The 17,782-nt window shown below is 47.8% G+C and overlaps 1 long non-coding RNA gene across 1 annotated transcript; it reads right to left on the minus strand.

Moving 5' to 3' along the window:
* Positions 1-3,415: 3,415 nt before the first annotated feature.
* On the minus strand, positions 3,416-15,075 carry LOC125703714 (uncharacterized). Its single transcript, XR_007380946.1, has 3 exons — positions 15,048-15,075; positions 11,846-12,044; positions 3,416-11,265 (listed from the first exon to the last, which is right to left on the minus strand). It is a non-coding gene; the product is annotated as an uncharacterized LOC125703714 (long non-coding RNA).
* Positions 15,076-17,782: the final 2,707 nt, after the last annotated feature.

Raw genomic sequence — 17,782 nt, forward strand, 5'->3', positions numbered from 1 at the left:
CTCTGTTCCATGCATGCATGCATGCTTCCCCCCACCCCCCGCCCATCTCTTTCCAAACCAGTCTTGGAAAAGAACAAAATCATGGAATTAGCCAAGTTAATCAGGTGAGCTTCTGACGCACCTCATTTATCTTTCTTTCGAGGCTGAGCCTGGGAGACCCAAAAATGGGATTAAGTGCAGCGATAAACAAAAGATCCCAGACGGCCCAGAGATTTGTGGGTTTTCCCCTGGTCTGAACTCTGGGCTGTGCAGCCCAACATTTGCTTTTTATTTCTGAAGAAGAGGAAGTGACGGAATTGGGCTTTCTGCCACACTTCAGTGACCGATTGAAACAGCCTGGTTGAGAGGGGACGAAGGTCAGGCAAGGTGATGACTGCGGCTCTGCTCCGTGCTGGGAATAAAAGAAGGGTTTTATCCACTCTGCCTCTGCTCCTCCCTGCGTCCCCCTGACTGGCAAGGCAAGGAGCTCACAGCAGGCTTGTACAGGGCTCAAGGTTGTGGGGAAAGCAGGGGAGGATGCTGCAGCTCTCACAGACTGCCTGCAGACACCGGTGGCCGCATCCATCCATCACCCCGGCCCCCGTGTGCAATCCATCACTTGCAGGAGCCCTCTCAACCAGCAGCATCCTCCTGATGCCTCGCAGACACACAGCTCACCCTTCTCCCCCCGATTCTGTGCCCTTAAATTCAGCTGAAACTGTGTTTGCTGCTAAAGAAAAGAATTCCTTTCCTTGCAAACTTTCCCACCAGCTTTTGGTATTGCTGTCCATTTGAGTGCTGCAGAGTTGCTGGCTGCACTGAACACAGCAGCAAGGCAAAGCTGATGCGTGTCTGGAGGCTGTCACATTAAATGGAAATGCATCCCCAGCCCTATCCTGCAGTCCTTATGGTTTGGGGATAAGTGAAAGTCCTCAGTGAGGATTATGAGACACAAAGACAGAGGGTTTCAAAGCCATCCAACTAAGTGAAAATGTTCTAGCAGTTTTCTCTTCTCGCATTTGGCTTTTTTCCCCCCGGATGAAATATGGTCTTTCATCTGGAATTTCCTGAGAGGAGCACAGAAACCCATAGTCATGGTTTGAAAAATGACAATTAATCTCCTTAATTCCGTATTTTGAAGGAAAACCTGTTTTGCTGGATTTTTGAAATGATTCATTAAAAAAAAAAAAAAAGAAAAAGAAAAAAAAAGAAAAGAAAGAAAAGAAGAAAGGAAAAAAAAAAGGAAAGAAAGAAATTGCACATGGGCAGCAACAGCACCTCCCCACTTCTGGCAATCAGCTCCTGAGAGCTGCAGTCTTGTCCCTGGGGTTCCTAAAGCAGCAGCCATGGGGTTACGTTTCTCCTTCTCCCTTGCTGAGGGTTTGGGCTTCACCTCTGGCAGTAGAAATGGGGCTGGAAGGCTTTATGGCAGGGCATTGCCTCTGTGCTGTGATGGCCCCAGAATCCATCTTGAAGAGCTTCGCTGTCAGCATGGATCCTCCACTTAGGCAAAACAAGCACAGAGCAGAGGAGAAAATCTTGGGGTCCTTTTTGGCATGGAAACAGCTCTCCTTGCAGTCAGATCCCCTTCCTTCAGATTGACGTTTCCAACTTCAGCTTGTTTTAAAGGAGCCTTGGCTTGCACACCCAACCCAAAAGCAAGGAGAGGCATCTCCACCCCTGCAGCCACTAGATGGTGCCAAGAGAAAGAACGTGGGAGGAACGGGGGGGAGGAAGAGAAGGGAACCCAAAAGTCCCCTGCCTCCTAAAAGCCACGGGGTGAGGAGCATCCTCAGCAGATGATGATGTGATGCATGGAAAGAGGGAGGTTTCTGCACCATCGCAAAGGAAACGTGTGCAGGGATGGAACCTGGAGTTTGTGCATGGAAATAGGGTTGGGGTGTGGGATGTGTTTCTATGACATGGATGCACTGGGTGGGCCTGCAGGTATCACAGCCTCATTGGCTTGTGTGGAGTATAGAAGGATTCGGGGAGCATCTCAGTTGTATCTCCAGATCACAAGAAAATGTCATTTGGCTTTGTTTCAGTGAAAGCTAGAACTTTGAAGAAAAAAAAACCAACCTCCAAAGCTGAGTGAAGTTTCTCTGTATCTGTCAGCCTGCTGAGTTTACCCATCTTTGCCAGGTCATATGACTTTGGTTTGAGTCTCACGTTATTATTTCTTGTTCTCCTGACTGCCCTGATCCCCAGAATCCCACATGTGATAGAGATGAGACTCAGGGTTCTTTTCTTTATATCTTAATTTAGGAGGTTTCTAGACCTGTCCGATCTGGCTCCATCTCAAAAACATGACCTTGAGGCACCTCTGGGTCTCAGAAAACCATGGCTGTTCTGAGAGGATGCATAAAATGAGCTCATGATCTTTGGGTCTTCTCCGTGCCAGAAGGGCTCACAATGGGTTTGCATTTACTTTTCAGTGTTGATTTGCCCTAGGAGAGGCTCAGTACCCTGAGCTGTGCTTTTACATACAAAGACTGATTTCCAACTGGGCATGGGAAGAGCCCAGAAGAGCAGAAAAAAGCAGAAATATTGGATTTCCTGTGGTTCATCCCCTCCTGCGCCTTAACAGAGGTCAACAAGCAATGCCACAACACATATGAAGGTGGGGGATGGGATCTATACAATGTTCTCCTGTGGAAACTGAGGCACAGAGGGGTTGGGCTGCACTGAGTCACAGCTCCTGGGTGAAAGCAAAGGGGCCAAAAACCATTTACCCACGTGTTTTCTACCTAATAGGGAAGAAAAAATTGCCTGCAACTTGAGCATTTCTCTGCTTCCTTTCCTCTTTATCACTTCCAGGTCTGAAAAAACAACACCAAAGCAGCACTGGGCCAGATTCTCCCCCTAAATATTTCCAGAATTCAAGAATTTGTTCCTTCTCCCTTTTTTTTTTTCCCTCCCTTATCCTGTCAGTACCAAGGGGGTGGAAGAGCAACACGTTTCCAGAGAAGAAACAACTTGCTCATCACGCCTAAGCGAAACCCCCATTCAGACAGAGCTCAACAAGGCACGGTGATGCACCACGGTTTGGCAGCTAAAGGAGCTCAAAGCCTCTGTTAGGGCCTGACCTGAGGCGTGCTGCCGTGACCACACTGAGCATCCTCCTCCTCCTCACCTCTCCATTACTGGGAGCCAGCTGCAGCGTGTAGGAGAAAATGCCCCTGTCACGGCTCTCTGCGCTGTGTTATTGTTAGTGTTACATTACAAATCCCGTTTCCATGCCGAGGTCCCGGGGGGGTCATAAACAGGGGAGGTCAGGACCTTGCCAATAAACAGGCCCCCAGCCCCAGGGCAGCCTCCCTGCCTCACTGCAGGCAGCATTTACCTCCAGCACCCCAGCCCTGCATCCCAACCACACAGCACCCTTGCCATGAAGCCCAGAATCCTCCCAAATCCCCTTCAAGCACAGCACAAAAGCCGTGCAGGATGGCTGGCATTGCTTCCAGCTGCTTGCAGCTCAATCTATAATTAACAACCTTGTGGAGATGCAGCTTTTAAAAATAGGCACGAGCAGGAATTGTTTCCCCTATTCATTAGTGTATGTTTGGCTGGTGTTGCTTAGTGGCAGCTCCAGCCAAGCATTGTTGTCTAGAGCAGATTTGGTGCACAGCTTGGCGGTGAGTCGTAGGTGTGGAACGCACTCATGGGTGCAAAAATATCCTTAAATAAAATCACTGGTGGATGGAAGCTCAGCGCCAGTGCTCTGGGCTGGTCCTTCACACACACCACGGCGTTGGTTTGCTCTCCTGCCGGTACACGGGGTTTGGAGAACATCCCAATGGGAGCCAGGCTCCTCTTCCACCAAAGCATTTGCAACCCCAAGTAGCAGCCAGGAAAACGTTAACACAAAGATTTCTGGAGATGTAATGGGATAAGATCCCATCTGATCCCATCAGGAAGATGCACAACAGCGAATGGGGCAAATATTGGGAACTTCGTAGCCTGCAAACGCCTCCTCTCACTCTCCTCCCCAGCACTGCTGAGGATGTTTCTTATTAATGTAAATCTTTATTTTGCTGCACAGGGTGGGAAAAGGCTGGAGAAACAAAACTCACCCAAGTGAAGGATAAAACTTTGGCTCTGCTGCTTTTTATCCCCTTTTCCCACAGTTTGCTCCAGCATCTTCAGCCCTCCTGTGGTTTGGGAGTGCAGCTCTGGGTAGATATTGGCAAAATAGGGGTGGAGATAGAAAAGAAAGGGGACTGGAAAGGACTGCAGGAATGTCAGGCAGCTTTAAGCTGCTTGGGGAAAATGTAAGTGTAGGAGGGAGAGAAGACAGAAAACGATGCTATGAGAAGGCACAATTGTAATGACCACATTCAAGCTCCTGGAGAGAGCAGGAATAAAACCCCACAATAAATCACAGATTTCATGAAGACCGTACAGCACAAAGCATCAAGGTTTCAGGATGATTTAGGAGCTTGAACACCACTCAGAACTGTACCTCTGCTCCAAAGGCAACGAGGGCTTTTGCAAAATCTCCCACCCACATGCCATGGGAGGGTTTCGGGAGTGCCCAAGTCCAAGAGGCTTTGATGGTGCCTCTGCAAACCCAGGGAGCAGCTTGCTGCAAGCCTGCAGGCTGAAAGGCACTCCTGAGTCACACGTCCTGAAACCATGCTGCAGGTAACATGCTAACACACACACACAAAAAAAGTGGAGAAAGTGAGAGAGGAAAGCAAAGCTCATCAGCATTGATGTACTCAGCTTGGACTGGTGGTATCCTAGTGTGCAAGAGTGCCCTGAGCTCCAGCACCATTGCAATGTGGGGCTGTCTAAGACCAAAGCTTGGGCCATTGCAAACTTCTGCTGCAGGCTGAATGTTTTCAGTCTGGTGCAACTCACCTGTGGCTCAGCAATGTGCACCTAAAGGAACTGATCAGTCGGCAGGGGACCCACATCTCTCAAAATACTGGGCCAGCGCATTGTTGATGCTCAGCATCAAACCTCCCTCCTGCACTGTACCTCTCTGAAAGTCACACAGATGCAGCACAGAAATTTCTGTTGTCTGCCCAAGCCGGGGTTCTGAGTGTTGCCATGAACACCCAAAAAAACCAAGACAAACAGCACAGTGACTCAGAGTTACGTGTGAGGTTGGTTTCACGTCCACGTGAAAAGAGCTCCCCATCTCACTTCTGCTCATGGGGCGGGTTGAGAACAGCCCATGGTAAAGGCAGCAGCAGCATTTTGCTTCAGTTTGCTGGGTTTTGCTTTGTTGTGCAGGCAGCTCACCCAGAAGCTGAGCAGCACTCGAGATCAAGATAAAGGTCTGCAGAGCAATAGAGCCCCAGCAATAGGAAAAACAAAATAAATAGGCACAGAGAGCAGAGAACTGCAGCCGTTGGGTGGCAATGCTTAGTGCTGGCTCTTGTAGCTGTTACACAGGGGGGGAAAAAAACATGGAGCATGACTCAACCGAAGGGCAGAAAATGGCTTTATGGGCTCTAAGTCCTCCCTTCAAATCACGTTTGGAAATAAGGATGCGCCTTTGTGACAGATCAATGCAAATAGGCTGAGAGGGGCCAAGGTCAGAGAAGAGAGCACCAGAGTCTCAGTGGCAATCTGCTTTCTGGAGGTGAATTTTAATCCATTTGTAGATCAAAGCCTTTAATTGCATCATTTTGCAGGACAGTAATAGCTAATGGGAAAGGGTAAATATTGTTTGCAGGTGTCAGGAGATAAAATAGAGGAAATCTCAGGCATTCCACCCACCAAGCCCCCACATCTCCCTCACCACAACTGGCAGCAGCAGGCATGGGAAAGGGGAGAGCAAAGTGTCTGAGACTAAATATTGTTTAAAACCAAGACCTGCTGCAATTAATCCACGTGCTCTTACATAAACAGTCTCCCTCCTGTCCGCATCTGCAATCCTTTTTTTCCCCCCTCCTCTTTTTGGGGGGAAGGCTGTGTATTTTACTGCCCAGGGAAAACTATGCAGCATCCCTGATGGGTCCAAGCAGTGCTGCTGGTACAGGTGGCAGTAAACACAAATATAAAGCTGTTGCAAGCAGTCCTTGGCAACCATAAAAGTCAAGAGGTGCTTTGCAATGGTGAAAAAGCATCATTTACTTAAACAGAGAAACTGGGACATGGGGACACACCTGTTCATTGAACAGCAGCTGCAACATCTCACACCTACTGGGGGATTTGGGAGCTGTTCTCAAGGCTTCGGTGGACTGGGTGAGGGGTTGGTGAGTAAAATTGGTCAGAAAATGATTTTGTGTCCAGGGAAATTTTGACTGAAAGTGAGACAGGGAGGAAACGTGCTGAAAAAGGTCAAATTCATCTCCAAAAATGCAGACAGCTCTATGCTTTGACGAAATTACCCTTTTCAGAAGGAAGCTGATATTTTCCTGTGCGTGATGGTGTGTCCTCCATTGAAGAGAAGCTGCCTTAGTGGAAACCATTCCAGCAGCCTAAAAAACATCACAGAGATGTTTGAGCAGACAGAAATCCTCTCAAATGCCAAATAGACAAAAGAAAAAAAAGAGTTCTGTTAAAACCCAAAGATATCACAGACTTTCAGATGTGAAACAGCCAAAACAGGTGAACACTGACATCCCTGCTCCTCACCTGCCCCAATCAGACAGAGCCCTCCTGGGAGAACCCAAAGCCTCCACTGAAAACAAACTATCCTTTTTTGGTTTGGTTCCCCAAAACAGCCTTCATTTTTTCTCTTCAGAAACCAAAAGCCTGCAGGATCAGATATGTCGAAGCCCTGTCTTCTGGTTTTGTTTGCTTTTAATGGGAAAAGTTGGAAGGGAAGAAAGCAATCCCAGCCACAATTTGCTCTCAATAAAATCCCCATTTTCCACTGATACATTATGGATTTCATACAGCCACAGAGGTTTTTCCCTCTATCAGAAAACATTCACAGCTTCAGAAGACAAAAGTGGTGCAGACTCACTTCCATTTAAATACCAACAAAGAAGTAAAGCTCCTCTACCTTCCTCCACCCATTTCACCGGTGCTGAGCAGCCAGAGCATCCTGCTGGCTGGGATTTCACCTCCCTCCCACCACTGCACATAAAGCTGCAGTTTGTTAACGAAGCCCTTCTGTAATTGTATCCCCACCTCACGCTGCTGTAACCTTCACCAGTCTCTAAATGAACAGGCTCAGCTCTTTTGATCCCCATTTTGCCTCCAGCTCCATCCCCCAACCCCAAACTTCCTCCACTCTGCCTCGTAAAAGGATTTCTCCCCAAGAAACATGGTTGCTGTTTTACTGATAGGGTCAGGACCTTTCCTTTTTTTTTTGTTTTATAGCCGGCTGGGGAGCGAGGCTTTCCATCTGGGGAGATATGTAATGCAATCCCAAAATAACAGTGCAGTGCCCCATGCACAGAGGAGGGACCAAAACACTCACCCCATGGTGCAGGACCAGCACCACACAAGATCTTCCAAGAGGAAGATTTATCTGTATGTGTGTGTATTTACTCCATAGCCACTGTTCCTGTGTGCTGCACCTAACACAGAACTTCCCCCAGTTTCCTCCAGCTTATAAGAACCAATCTGTTCTTGCCCTTAAGGTGGGGGGCTGCTGGCATTGATGGAGCTCTAGCTCCCATCTCCCTTATGCATGGGAACACAACTTGCACCAGACATTCAAGGGCAGGCACTGGTTTTTCTCCTCTCAGGAGTAGCTGCACGCCACAGGAGCACTATGGAGAGGAATATAGAAGCACCAAAAGGAACCTCAGGTTACCAGGTCCATGGGCACACTCATCTAGGGAGCGCTGACTCAGCCTGAGATGCCAGCCCACAGAAGAAGTGGGTGTGCTGGCAAACCCACCCCAAGCAGCCCTTTTTGACAGATCTTCCCTTTTTCTTGTCTTCCACTCTTCCCACTCATCCTCCCTTCTCCAAAAGAGAAGCCTATAAAGGCACAATGCCCTTCAACATTTTAGCTGTCTGCCTCTTGCTGTGCTTGGCACAGCCCAGCCACTTTTTCATTCACCTGTAATAATCATTACTACCACCATTACTCTTAGTATCACCCATTATTGTAATTAAAAAGACACCCCTCCATCCTCACACATCCAGGTCTTGCTTTGTTACATTTTGATGTTGGCTGCTCTACGTGGTTCCCAAGACTACAGTGCCCAAATCCAAATGCAACCAGAATGGTGATATGAAGTTCCCATGGCTGCCAGAGCAGCACAGTCAGGCTGGTTTGCATTTGAAATCCATTAAAACCAGCAGACTGTGTTGGTGAGGTGAAGGGTTTGGGATCCCTTATGCTTAGACCTATAGAGTAGTCAGCTGCAGCATCCAGACTTGGAAAAATTCAGCTTTGAATTTTGCACCATCCCAGGTAGGCCAACAGGTAAAGGAATGGGAGAGCATTGTTTAAGCTGAAAACTCAATATGGAGGGGAGGTTTCCACTAAATCTATCCCAAGATCCCTGGATATCCACCTTAACACCCTTGTTTTACCTCCTGAACAAACCCATGAAGGTGTCAAAAATCCCAAAGAAAGGCTGGATGCCCAGGTAGTAAAGGGCAGAACCCACCCCAAGGCCTTTGCAGCTCATGCTGCCTCTGCCTACATCTGCTAAGCCACCAGAAAGAGCCATTTCAGTCAAAACTCACAACCCTACTTGGCAGGGCACAAACCCCCAGGGCACACACAGCTAAGTGCTGGTGTATGGCAGGCAGGGAGGCTGAGGATGATGCTGTCAGCAATGGTGTACTCAACAAACAAAGCCCAAACACCTACAGAGGTCGCTTTTCCAGCCACCTTTTCCCATCCTCCCCTTTGTTAAAATGTTTGCTGTTTCCAACATGGACAGGAAATCAAATTAAACGTTTTTCCCTCGCAACCAAATAAACATCAACTTATTTTAGAAACACAGCTTGGAAAGAAACACGTAAGCTCTTCCCAAATCCCCTGTCTCTTCCCAGCTCCCTGATAAGACCCCTGTGACATTATTTTCTTTACAAACCATAATGGGAGGAACAAATGGTAGAGAAAGGCACGCGTCCCCCATTACCCTGGTGTCCTCACCACGCATCAGCCCACCTTTGTCTTTTCAAAGGGGGTTTTCAGTTTTGAAATGAGTGTCTGTGTGCATTCGTTGGTTCTGAAGAGGCAGAGGGAGGGTTTTAACCAAACAGATGCACTGCTCCTTCCATAGCTGCGTTCTAAGAAGAATTTAATAAAAAAAAAAAAAGACAGGGGGATTTGGGATTTTTCTCCTCATTTCGTGAGAAATAATTGGGTGTATTGACTGGTTATTTCCGTGGGACAAAAGGATGGGCTTGGAGGCAGATCGGGCTCTCAGCACAGCACACCACTAGAGGGCCCAGAAAGTGCTTTTCGGCGATGCTGGAACCACCCTCCACAGTCACCTTAAAAAACAGCATCGCCCACAGCCTCCAGAAAGTTATAGCTAAAAAAAAACCCAGCAAGAATAAACAGTCAGAATAGAGCAAGAATTAAAAAGGCACCAGTGGTTATTTGGTATTTCACTACAAGACTCCCAGAAGTTCATAACCTTGTAACACCAAACACTCATGCACTCCTGCAACTGTCAGGGCATTTACACCAATTTATGATGTGTGCTTCAGCTGTATTGGCACCCACCTACACTTGCTCTACTGGCACAAACGTTTTCAGCCATGGCAGCCCCAGGCTGAGCTCTGCCATGTGCGCCCCATCGGCTCCAGGCTGCCGTGGCTTTTGATAATTATTTCTCTTGGGCTTTTTAAATTGCTTTTCCACATTCCTCTCTGCAGCGTAAAGGGAGCAGCTTTTCCTGGAATTATGCAGTTTGTAATATTTAGCTGCCCATTCTCCTACAGAGAATAGATGATGATTTTCATGTTAAGGGGAAATAGAGGTAGAGAGACATTTTTTCTTCCAAAAAAGGGGAAAAACTCCAAGTTCAGAATCACCCCACTGCCCACCTCTGCACGGATCTGAGCAAATTCCTCGACTTCCATCTACAAGCATTTCCCCAGGGCACTGGTTCATTACTTGCCACAATTAAATCGCCTTCAGCCTGGGCTGTATTGATTGCAGCACACTGCAGGCCCTGAGCAGAATCTAAATCTCAATCTAAAAATCTCCACATCCTTAGGGTAAGGAGGCTCTGAGATGTGACCCTTTCTCTGCATGCTCTTGTGTTTCTGCAAGACCAAATTGGTGCAGAGGACATTGCTTTGCCCCAAATCACTCCCAGGTTCCCGGGCTGTGGACAACCCCCTTAAACCATTCCTTGATACCACAGGAGCCAGGACCCGTGGTTTTTTTTTTATTTGCAGTGAGATCCCTAAGTGCTGTCTCCTGTTAATTGCCATCTCCTGGAACTGCACCTCCAGCCCCCTCCCAAATTAACCCCATCACTTGGCTAAGTCCTGAGGGAGCAGAGGCATTAACAGCAAGCAATGCCTCCTCAGAGACACCATCAAGACAGAGCTGGGAAATGAAATCTCTAATAGGGACAGTAATGAGGGGGGTGAGGATGGAGGTCTCTGTCCTGGAGGAGAATGGCATATGGGCTCTGAGCTGAGCTGCTATCATGCAAAGCCCAGAGACCAAAGCAATGATCTCAGCCCAGCACCTCACATAAATAACATGATTCCAGCACCAAACTGAGTTCTCAACAGTGCTGCTCAAGCAAATAGAAGAGGTTAGAGAGCAGAAGGACAGCAGATTGCTGGAGAGCGTGCAGAGGAGGGGAGGGCTACAGAGATGGGGAGAAACCTACAGGGCAAAGCACATGAGGGGCAGCTGAAGTCCTGTAGTTGGTTTGGCTGAGGTAAGAGAAGGCAGAAAGCAGGCATCACGGCAGCCCAAAGCTCTTCACAGGCTTCACAGATGATGATGCTTCCTGCAATTCTGGCCATGACCTGACCTGGTTTTGCTATCAAATGAGGCTGTGGCTGCTGCTGACCTGCTCTGCACGCTGCCCGGCAGGCGGCCTCCCCTCCCTGCTTTGTCTGCCCATGGCACTCACTTCCTTTGACGTCTTTAGGATGAGTGTGGAGCAGAGGTGGGCCAGATGATTTTGCAGCGTCCTGAATCATAGCAGTGATTCCTTCAGGAATTGTGGCAATGCATGGAGATAACCTAAGGAAATGCTGGATCAGGATGGAAACCTGCCTGCCTTCCTCCAGCACCGCCATGCTGAGATAACCGCATCGCTCATCAGCAGCTCCAGTGCTGCCAAATGCACTTCTCTCATCACATGGATCTGAGATCCTGGCTCTCTGCACAACCAACCCCGCCAGGCGCACTGGAGATGCTCAACATGCAGCCAGCTTCCAAAAAAAAAAAAAAAAAAAAAAAAAAAAAAAAAAAAAATCTATTATCAGAACTGGTTATGTGAGGGAGCAGCCTGTGCAGTGGGGCAAATGCTGACTTCTGCACCTCTGTTTATCCCAATGCCCCAAACACCATGTATAGGCTGTGTCCTTCCCATCCAGCCACAGGTATCTTAAATGATCCCTGTTCACTTTCTCCCATCCTACCACAGCAAGCCACCATTCCATCCACATTTGAGAACAGGAGTGAAAACCCAGAGCTGGCAGTGGATGATCCTACTGCTAACCCTTAACTGCTCTATACCATGCTGCAAAGAAAGCAGCTCAGCTGCTGCAGCTCCCCTCTCCTCTCCACATACCTTACTCCCCCAAACCCCTGGAGCTGAGCTGCAGGGCAGTGTTAGCAGCCAGCTCAGTGGCCTTGGCTCATCCCTGCCGGCCTCTTCCCTGCTCCCTGTCCCTATTGTTCACAGGGCCCGGCCCTGACCCCATGTATTTATAACCCCCCCTTTCCGGCACGGCATTGTGTGCACCCCACGTCCTGGATGAGCCGGGGCTCAACTCCACGCTTCCTCACCTTCCTGTTTACGGGGCTCAGGAGGATCCAGCCCTGCCCACTTCTCAGCTGCTTCCGTAAAACCCTCAGTATCCTTCCAGTAGAGAGAGAGGGCTCTGGAAAACACTTCAGTTCCCTGAAATTTGGAGAGGGAGATGACATTGCCCAGTTGCAAATATGGCATGCACACATCTGGCTTGCAAACCCTGATGGGTTTTTTCTGTCCCAAAACAGAGAAGAGAAAAAACAATGAGTCCTGCTAATAGCAGAGCATCTCCCACATTGCTTATCTATCTCCTGAATCAAATTTTGTTGTGCTGTATTTCCTCCAGTACACACATACTTCACACCAGGCAGCATGGTCAGGGCTGTCTCAAATTCTTTTACCTCCATGCAATGCTGTATAGCCCCAGCACAAAACCCAGACTCAGAATTGGACTCAAAGTTGTCTTTTTCTTCCTTCCAAGATCAAACAAAGGGTGGAACCTTTTTGGTTCCAAATACATAGCCATGTCTCAACTAAGACAAGGTTTGTACTCATGGTTTGCTAGGAAAGAAAAAAAAAAAAAAAAAAAAAGAAATCACCTACACTCTGATATCATCAGCAAAGCCATTTATTACAACAGATGGGACTTTTTGCCCAGATACCTTTTGTTATTTAAAAGGCAAATCAGTAGCACTGGCAAAGCCATTATGCTTGCCAAGAGAGCAGGCAGGTGGTCCCCACAGTGACCTCCACAACAAAGCCAATCCCAAGCAAGACAGGGCTCAAACATCTCCTGTCCCCACTTCCATCCTCTCAGCACTGCACAAAGGGATGATTTATCCCAATTTTCCCCCTTTATTTTTTGCTAAACGGTAATCCCAGCACGTGTAAAGCTGATCCACCCTGTGTCTCGCGCAGCCACAACCGTCAGCAAGGTCCCCTCCTACCACGCAGTGGGAATTAAACAAAGCAAAACAAGAAACCTCCCAACCTTAATCTCACCCTTGCAAAAGCTGGGTGGAGCAAGCACTCCAGGAAGCCCCCATTCAAAGCCATTCATTAGTCAAGAGCTGTACAAATAATTATCTTTACTGCTGGATGCCACTTCCCCAGCTCACAACCTCAGGGTCCAGGTGGGGACGTCACTCCCCACGTCCAGTCATTGCTAGAGGAACACTGGGAGCTTTTTCCCTTCCAACATGCAAACAGCAGCATGCAAACAATAGCCTGGCGTCAGCAGACACAGCTGGGGCAGCCCCAGCCTCGCTGCCATTTGCAATGCTGCAAGGTTTGTTTTCTCCCCATCTCCCAGCCACCGGTGGGTCATTCCCTCCTGAAATCCCACCTGGAGCCATCAGCTGGGAGAGGCTCATGGCCCCTCCAGCTGTCACTTCACACTTATTCTTTCTCTGGCTTTGACAAAAGGCAAATATATTTCCAGATGTTTCCTACTCAGAGCTGGGACCATGGGTTTAGGCTCATGGGCTCTGGGCTGCCCACTCAGTCAATGGGCTTGACTGCCATGAAGGAGCAGACACCCATCGTTCTCATTCCTATACCTAGTAACCCAAAGCTTACAAGGTATACAAAAAGATTTCATAAAACTCTCAATGAAGGAGCAAGCAGATGGATACCACAAGCCATTAGAAACCCATGGCAAAGTTCTTTAGGATGGATGGACAAAAAATGTAGGCTGACAGAGAGCCCTTGCAGAGAGAAAAGGTTGTCTTCCAGCATTTCCTCCTATTTTCCAGTGCATTTTGAATATTGGGTGGATACAAAGAGGACCTTGAAGTCCTTCCCTACTTATGTTTATCCCTTCCAGTGATGGGAGTGTGTGTAGCACTGCCCAACCTCTGCAGGTGGGAGATTTGATCTACCTACATGGACAACAGCAGGTAATAAGAACAATTAATAAGAGCAAAAGATGCTCTGGAAAGAGAAAGTAGAAATTAAGAAATAGAGTCATACAATGCAATGCTCTGAATGGCTCCACAGGTTGGACTGTATCAGTACAAACCTCAGAAGGAAAGAGCCTAGATGGAAACAAGAGGTTAACTTGGGAGGCACAGGATGAATTTCCTAGGCAGGTCTCACTAGTGCACTGTATCCTCTAAAGCTTATAAATCTATTAACTCTGGACTGCTAAGCTAATTACAGCTGGTTACACTTCCAGCTAATAAAATATTTGTCATGTTTAAGGCACGTGGGAGTTTTTCTTCGGCTTAACCAAATCACCCTGACAATTCCTTGAACTAAAGAGATTCCCAGCAGCATTTTTGCCAGAGGTTGGAAGAAGAAAAATGAAATCAGATTATGTGCAATGATGAAAAGGAGCTCTCAGGCAGCTTTTCCAGCCATAGTGCACAGCAGCAATGCATGCACAACTCCAGCATCACTCCTCTCAACGACCCAACATCAGGAATAGAGGTGCATGGAAGCTCTGGGTTTGAGCACAGCGTGACCCATCAGACACTTGGGTTCCAGAGGGTTCAACATTTTGGCATCATCCCAACACCAATTTGGCATGATTCATGCTCGTGTCTTGGGGAGCCTGGGAGAATTCAAGTTCACCTTGCTGCTTCTTTGGTTCATCTCTCGGGACACTTCGTGGTACATGTTTAATTCAGCAAAGGAAAAAAAGCCTTTTGAACACATTTCCTCATCTAAAGGCAGGTTTTTTTCCTTCTTTTTTTCTTTTTTTTTTTTCCTTCTACCCCTTATTTTTTAATGGACTTAATAAAAGAGGAAATGTATTAGCCAAGTCCAGCCCATGTGCTTTTAATAACTCAATTTAATTAACATCCCCCAAACTGTCTTATTAAAACTAAATTAAATCCTTATTTGAGATCTTTAATAGATCACACAGACTTTGTGCAGAGACAACTGCAGCTGTGGGAGTGCCAGAAAAGAGAGCAGAGCTTTGCTTCACTCAGCCTGCAGCCAGAAGAACCACTGCTAACTCACTGGGCAGAGATGGACAGTTGTCTGAAAAGAAGTAAAATTTGGTTCTGCAAGGATTACGCAGTATAAACCCTTTCCATGGTGCTTTCTATTTATCTTAGCCATGGTTTTACACAATTAAATTGAGAGTATTTGGGTCTGTAACACCATAAAGCAGTGGAAAGCACAGCAGTGACAACAGTGCAGCAAAGTCACAGGCTGCAACAAGTGAGAATATGCTCAATGCAGCAGCTGTGGACACAGAAACAGAGGGGAAAAAACAAATCTGCTTACCTTTAGAAGGCCTCAGGTATACAGGGATCTCCACCATGATCCCCTCACCTCCATTGCAAACCCTTAAATGAGGGCTGGGAAGGGGTGGATCCTGGCTGCAGCCCTTCCATCACTCAGTGCATTGCATGCACCTGAGCTGCCCTGTGCTGGCCCTGCCTTCCCCCCATGACTCCTTCACCCCATCACTGCTTCAGGCTGCCACTCACCATTTCCACAACAGGTGAAAATTTCTGTCTCTTCCTTTTCCTGGGGATCTTTGCTCTTTTACTTGAAAAATGAGGGTGTTCATATTAATAAGAATTTCCTTTAAAAATGCACCATTTTAAAGGTGCCCCACACAGGAAAGAAGTTTGGTTTTGGGTTTTGCTGGAAACAAGATATTCATTTTAATAGCTGATGTGGAGGAGCTGGTGCCATTTGGTGGGGCCTCCAAGGCTTCAGCACCTCACCCCCCATCTCATCTCTTTGTGCCTTTTTCTGTTTACCTCCATTTTTCTCTTGGTTTCCATTCCCTTTTCCATGTTTTTTTTGCCACTTTGTGTCTCGCTGCCTTTCCCCCTCACCTCACCCAGTTTCGATGGATGTTTGCATACCATGGAACTTCTGGGCCAGTGCTTCTCATCCCATTTTCCCAGCAGCACCTCCAGAGCCAGAGAGCCAATGGAGGCAGCGTCTGCTTTCCATCACACCTGCCAGGCAGGGCTTAGATCTCCTCCAGTTTAAGACATGTCAGTGCATTAAATATATCCAACCAGATTAAAACCATGTTCAGACAAGGCTGGCTTGTGGCCGCTGTGGCCCGGTGGGTTGGAGTTCAAAGGAGCTTGTTGGGGGCGATGGCCTGAGATTGCACAGCCCCTGCTGAGGATGCTTTGGGCAGACAGATGGATTGAAATCATTCACTGGGGGTTTTAATGATGGGATTTTATTTGGCATCTACCAGCTCTTGTTGACCACTGAGGTGATGCTGAGCGCACATGCTCTGGATGGATGGGGTCGGTAGCAAGGCTCAGCTGCTGTGCTCACTGCAAGAATGTGGAGCTCCCCCAGGGCATCTGAAATGGTGGGAATGGGCTGCCCCAGTGTACAGGATCAGCCTGGGAGATGTCTCAACTAAATGTGAACAGCACTGTGTAAAACAATGGATGCAAAGAGCAGAGAGCTTGGGTGCAGTCAAGAAAGTGGGCTCAAATCCTTTAAATCCAGCTGGCCAAGAGGTCAGCACTCAGAAGGGCTGCAGATTCTCTCTCTGGGGCCAGCAGTGCTCAGTCACAGCCTGCATTCCCTGGGCAGCAGTGGGAAGAGGGTGATTCATCTGGTTGGGAGCCACAAAGACACCCTGTCCCATCAAAATCTGGATCCTGGGGCACATGAGGAAGGGCTGCCCATAGGGTTAAAGGCAGATCCAAGCTAATAAATGTGTGAGAAGCTCAATAACGTGAGTTAAAATGCCACCATTTCATCATTTTGCTGTAAGAAACAAAGAGCCGGCAGCTGGTCGTTTTGCAATTCTGTTGACCATGATTTTCCAACCCCAGATCCATTCCTGCTGACGTTAGTGGAGTTATATCACCTGGAAAACTGTTCCAAATGTGTCTCAAGCAGCACTGTTTACTGAAGCTTCCTTCATTAACAGTTTCTCTGGTGCAAATCCATGCTGAAACCAGAAAAGACATCTGTGGAAAAATAAAAAAAATAATAATAATAAAAAGAAAAATCAACAGAAATGTTTGTGAATGGAAGGGGAAGGAGATTTGAATCATCGGCTGCTGGAAAACTTCTCTCATCTATTTGTTCCCGGGCTTGACATCTCAGGAAAAAAATAAATAAATAAAATACCACTTTCCAAACTCAGAGAAGGGTCTGAAAAGGTTAATCCCAGCACAGCTCTACCATCAGCCCTTCTGGAAGCTGTGCTCCCGATGGAAAGTGTTCTCACTGGGGCTGGGATTGGAGGAGGGATTAGCCCAGCGCTGTGTTTGTGCTGTGACTCTTTAAAGATGGGAGATAAGGATCCTGTGATAATTGTCTCCGAGCAAGGAAAGACAAATGCTCGTGTCTTGTTTTCTGAATGCTCGTGCAACTTGCAGCAGGAAGTGCTTCAGCCTTTGGGAAAACCCATTTTTCTTATAAATCCATGAGAAGGGGAGGAGAAAACCAGCATGGCACCTCACAGGAGTGGCTCCAGGATAAAGGAAAACCACTGCCTGAAGTGCCGAGCGGCAGTGCAAAATGAATTCATGCAAAGAGCAAACTTCTGTGCAGTAGCTGACGATGTGCAAGTATCCTCATGGGTTTTATTTGTCTTTTCCCTTCCCCCTGTGCATTCCTTCACCCCGAGCATCCTTTTCATCGAGCGGGGTGTCCTCGCACGGAGCTCTGCAGTCCTTCTCTCCACAGCAATGTGTGCACCTGGGGGAAAGCAGGGAGACATCAAAGCTGCAGGAGCCTGGCACACAGGAGCTGGGGGCTGGTTGTGCGGGCTGCAGATGGCAAATGGCTGAACCCATCTCCAGCTCGAAGAGGAGAGGTTAATGTGGCCATTAATAGATGGGCTCAGGAGATGAGACATTGAAAGGGGAGGGGAGGAGGCACCAACACTGCGTTTGATCCCTCTCTGGCGTTCCCCAAAAGCCACCATATGCCCAGCACCTGATAAACTCTATTTATAAACCTGGAGGAGGAGAAGGCAGGTCGTAAATCTCCCTGCTTTTCTTTTCTCTGTGGATCAAGAG

The sequence above is a fragment of the Lagopus muta genome, chromosome 22, assembly GCF_023343835.1.
Source record: "Lagopus muta isolate bLagMut1 chromosome 22, bLagMut1 primary, whole genome shotgun sequence".
Taxonomy (NCBI): Eukaryota; Metazoa; Chordata; class Aves; order Galliformes; family Phasianidae; genus Lagopus; species Lagopus muta.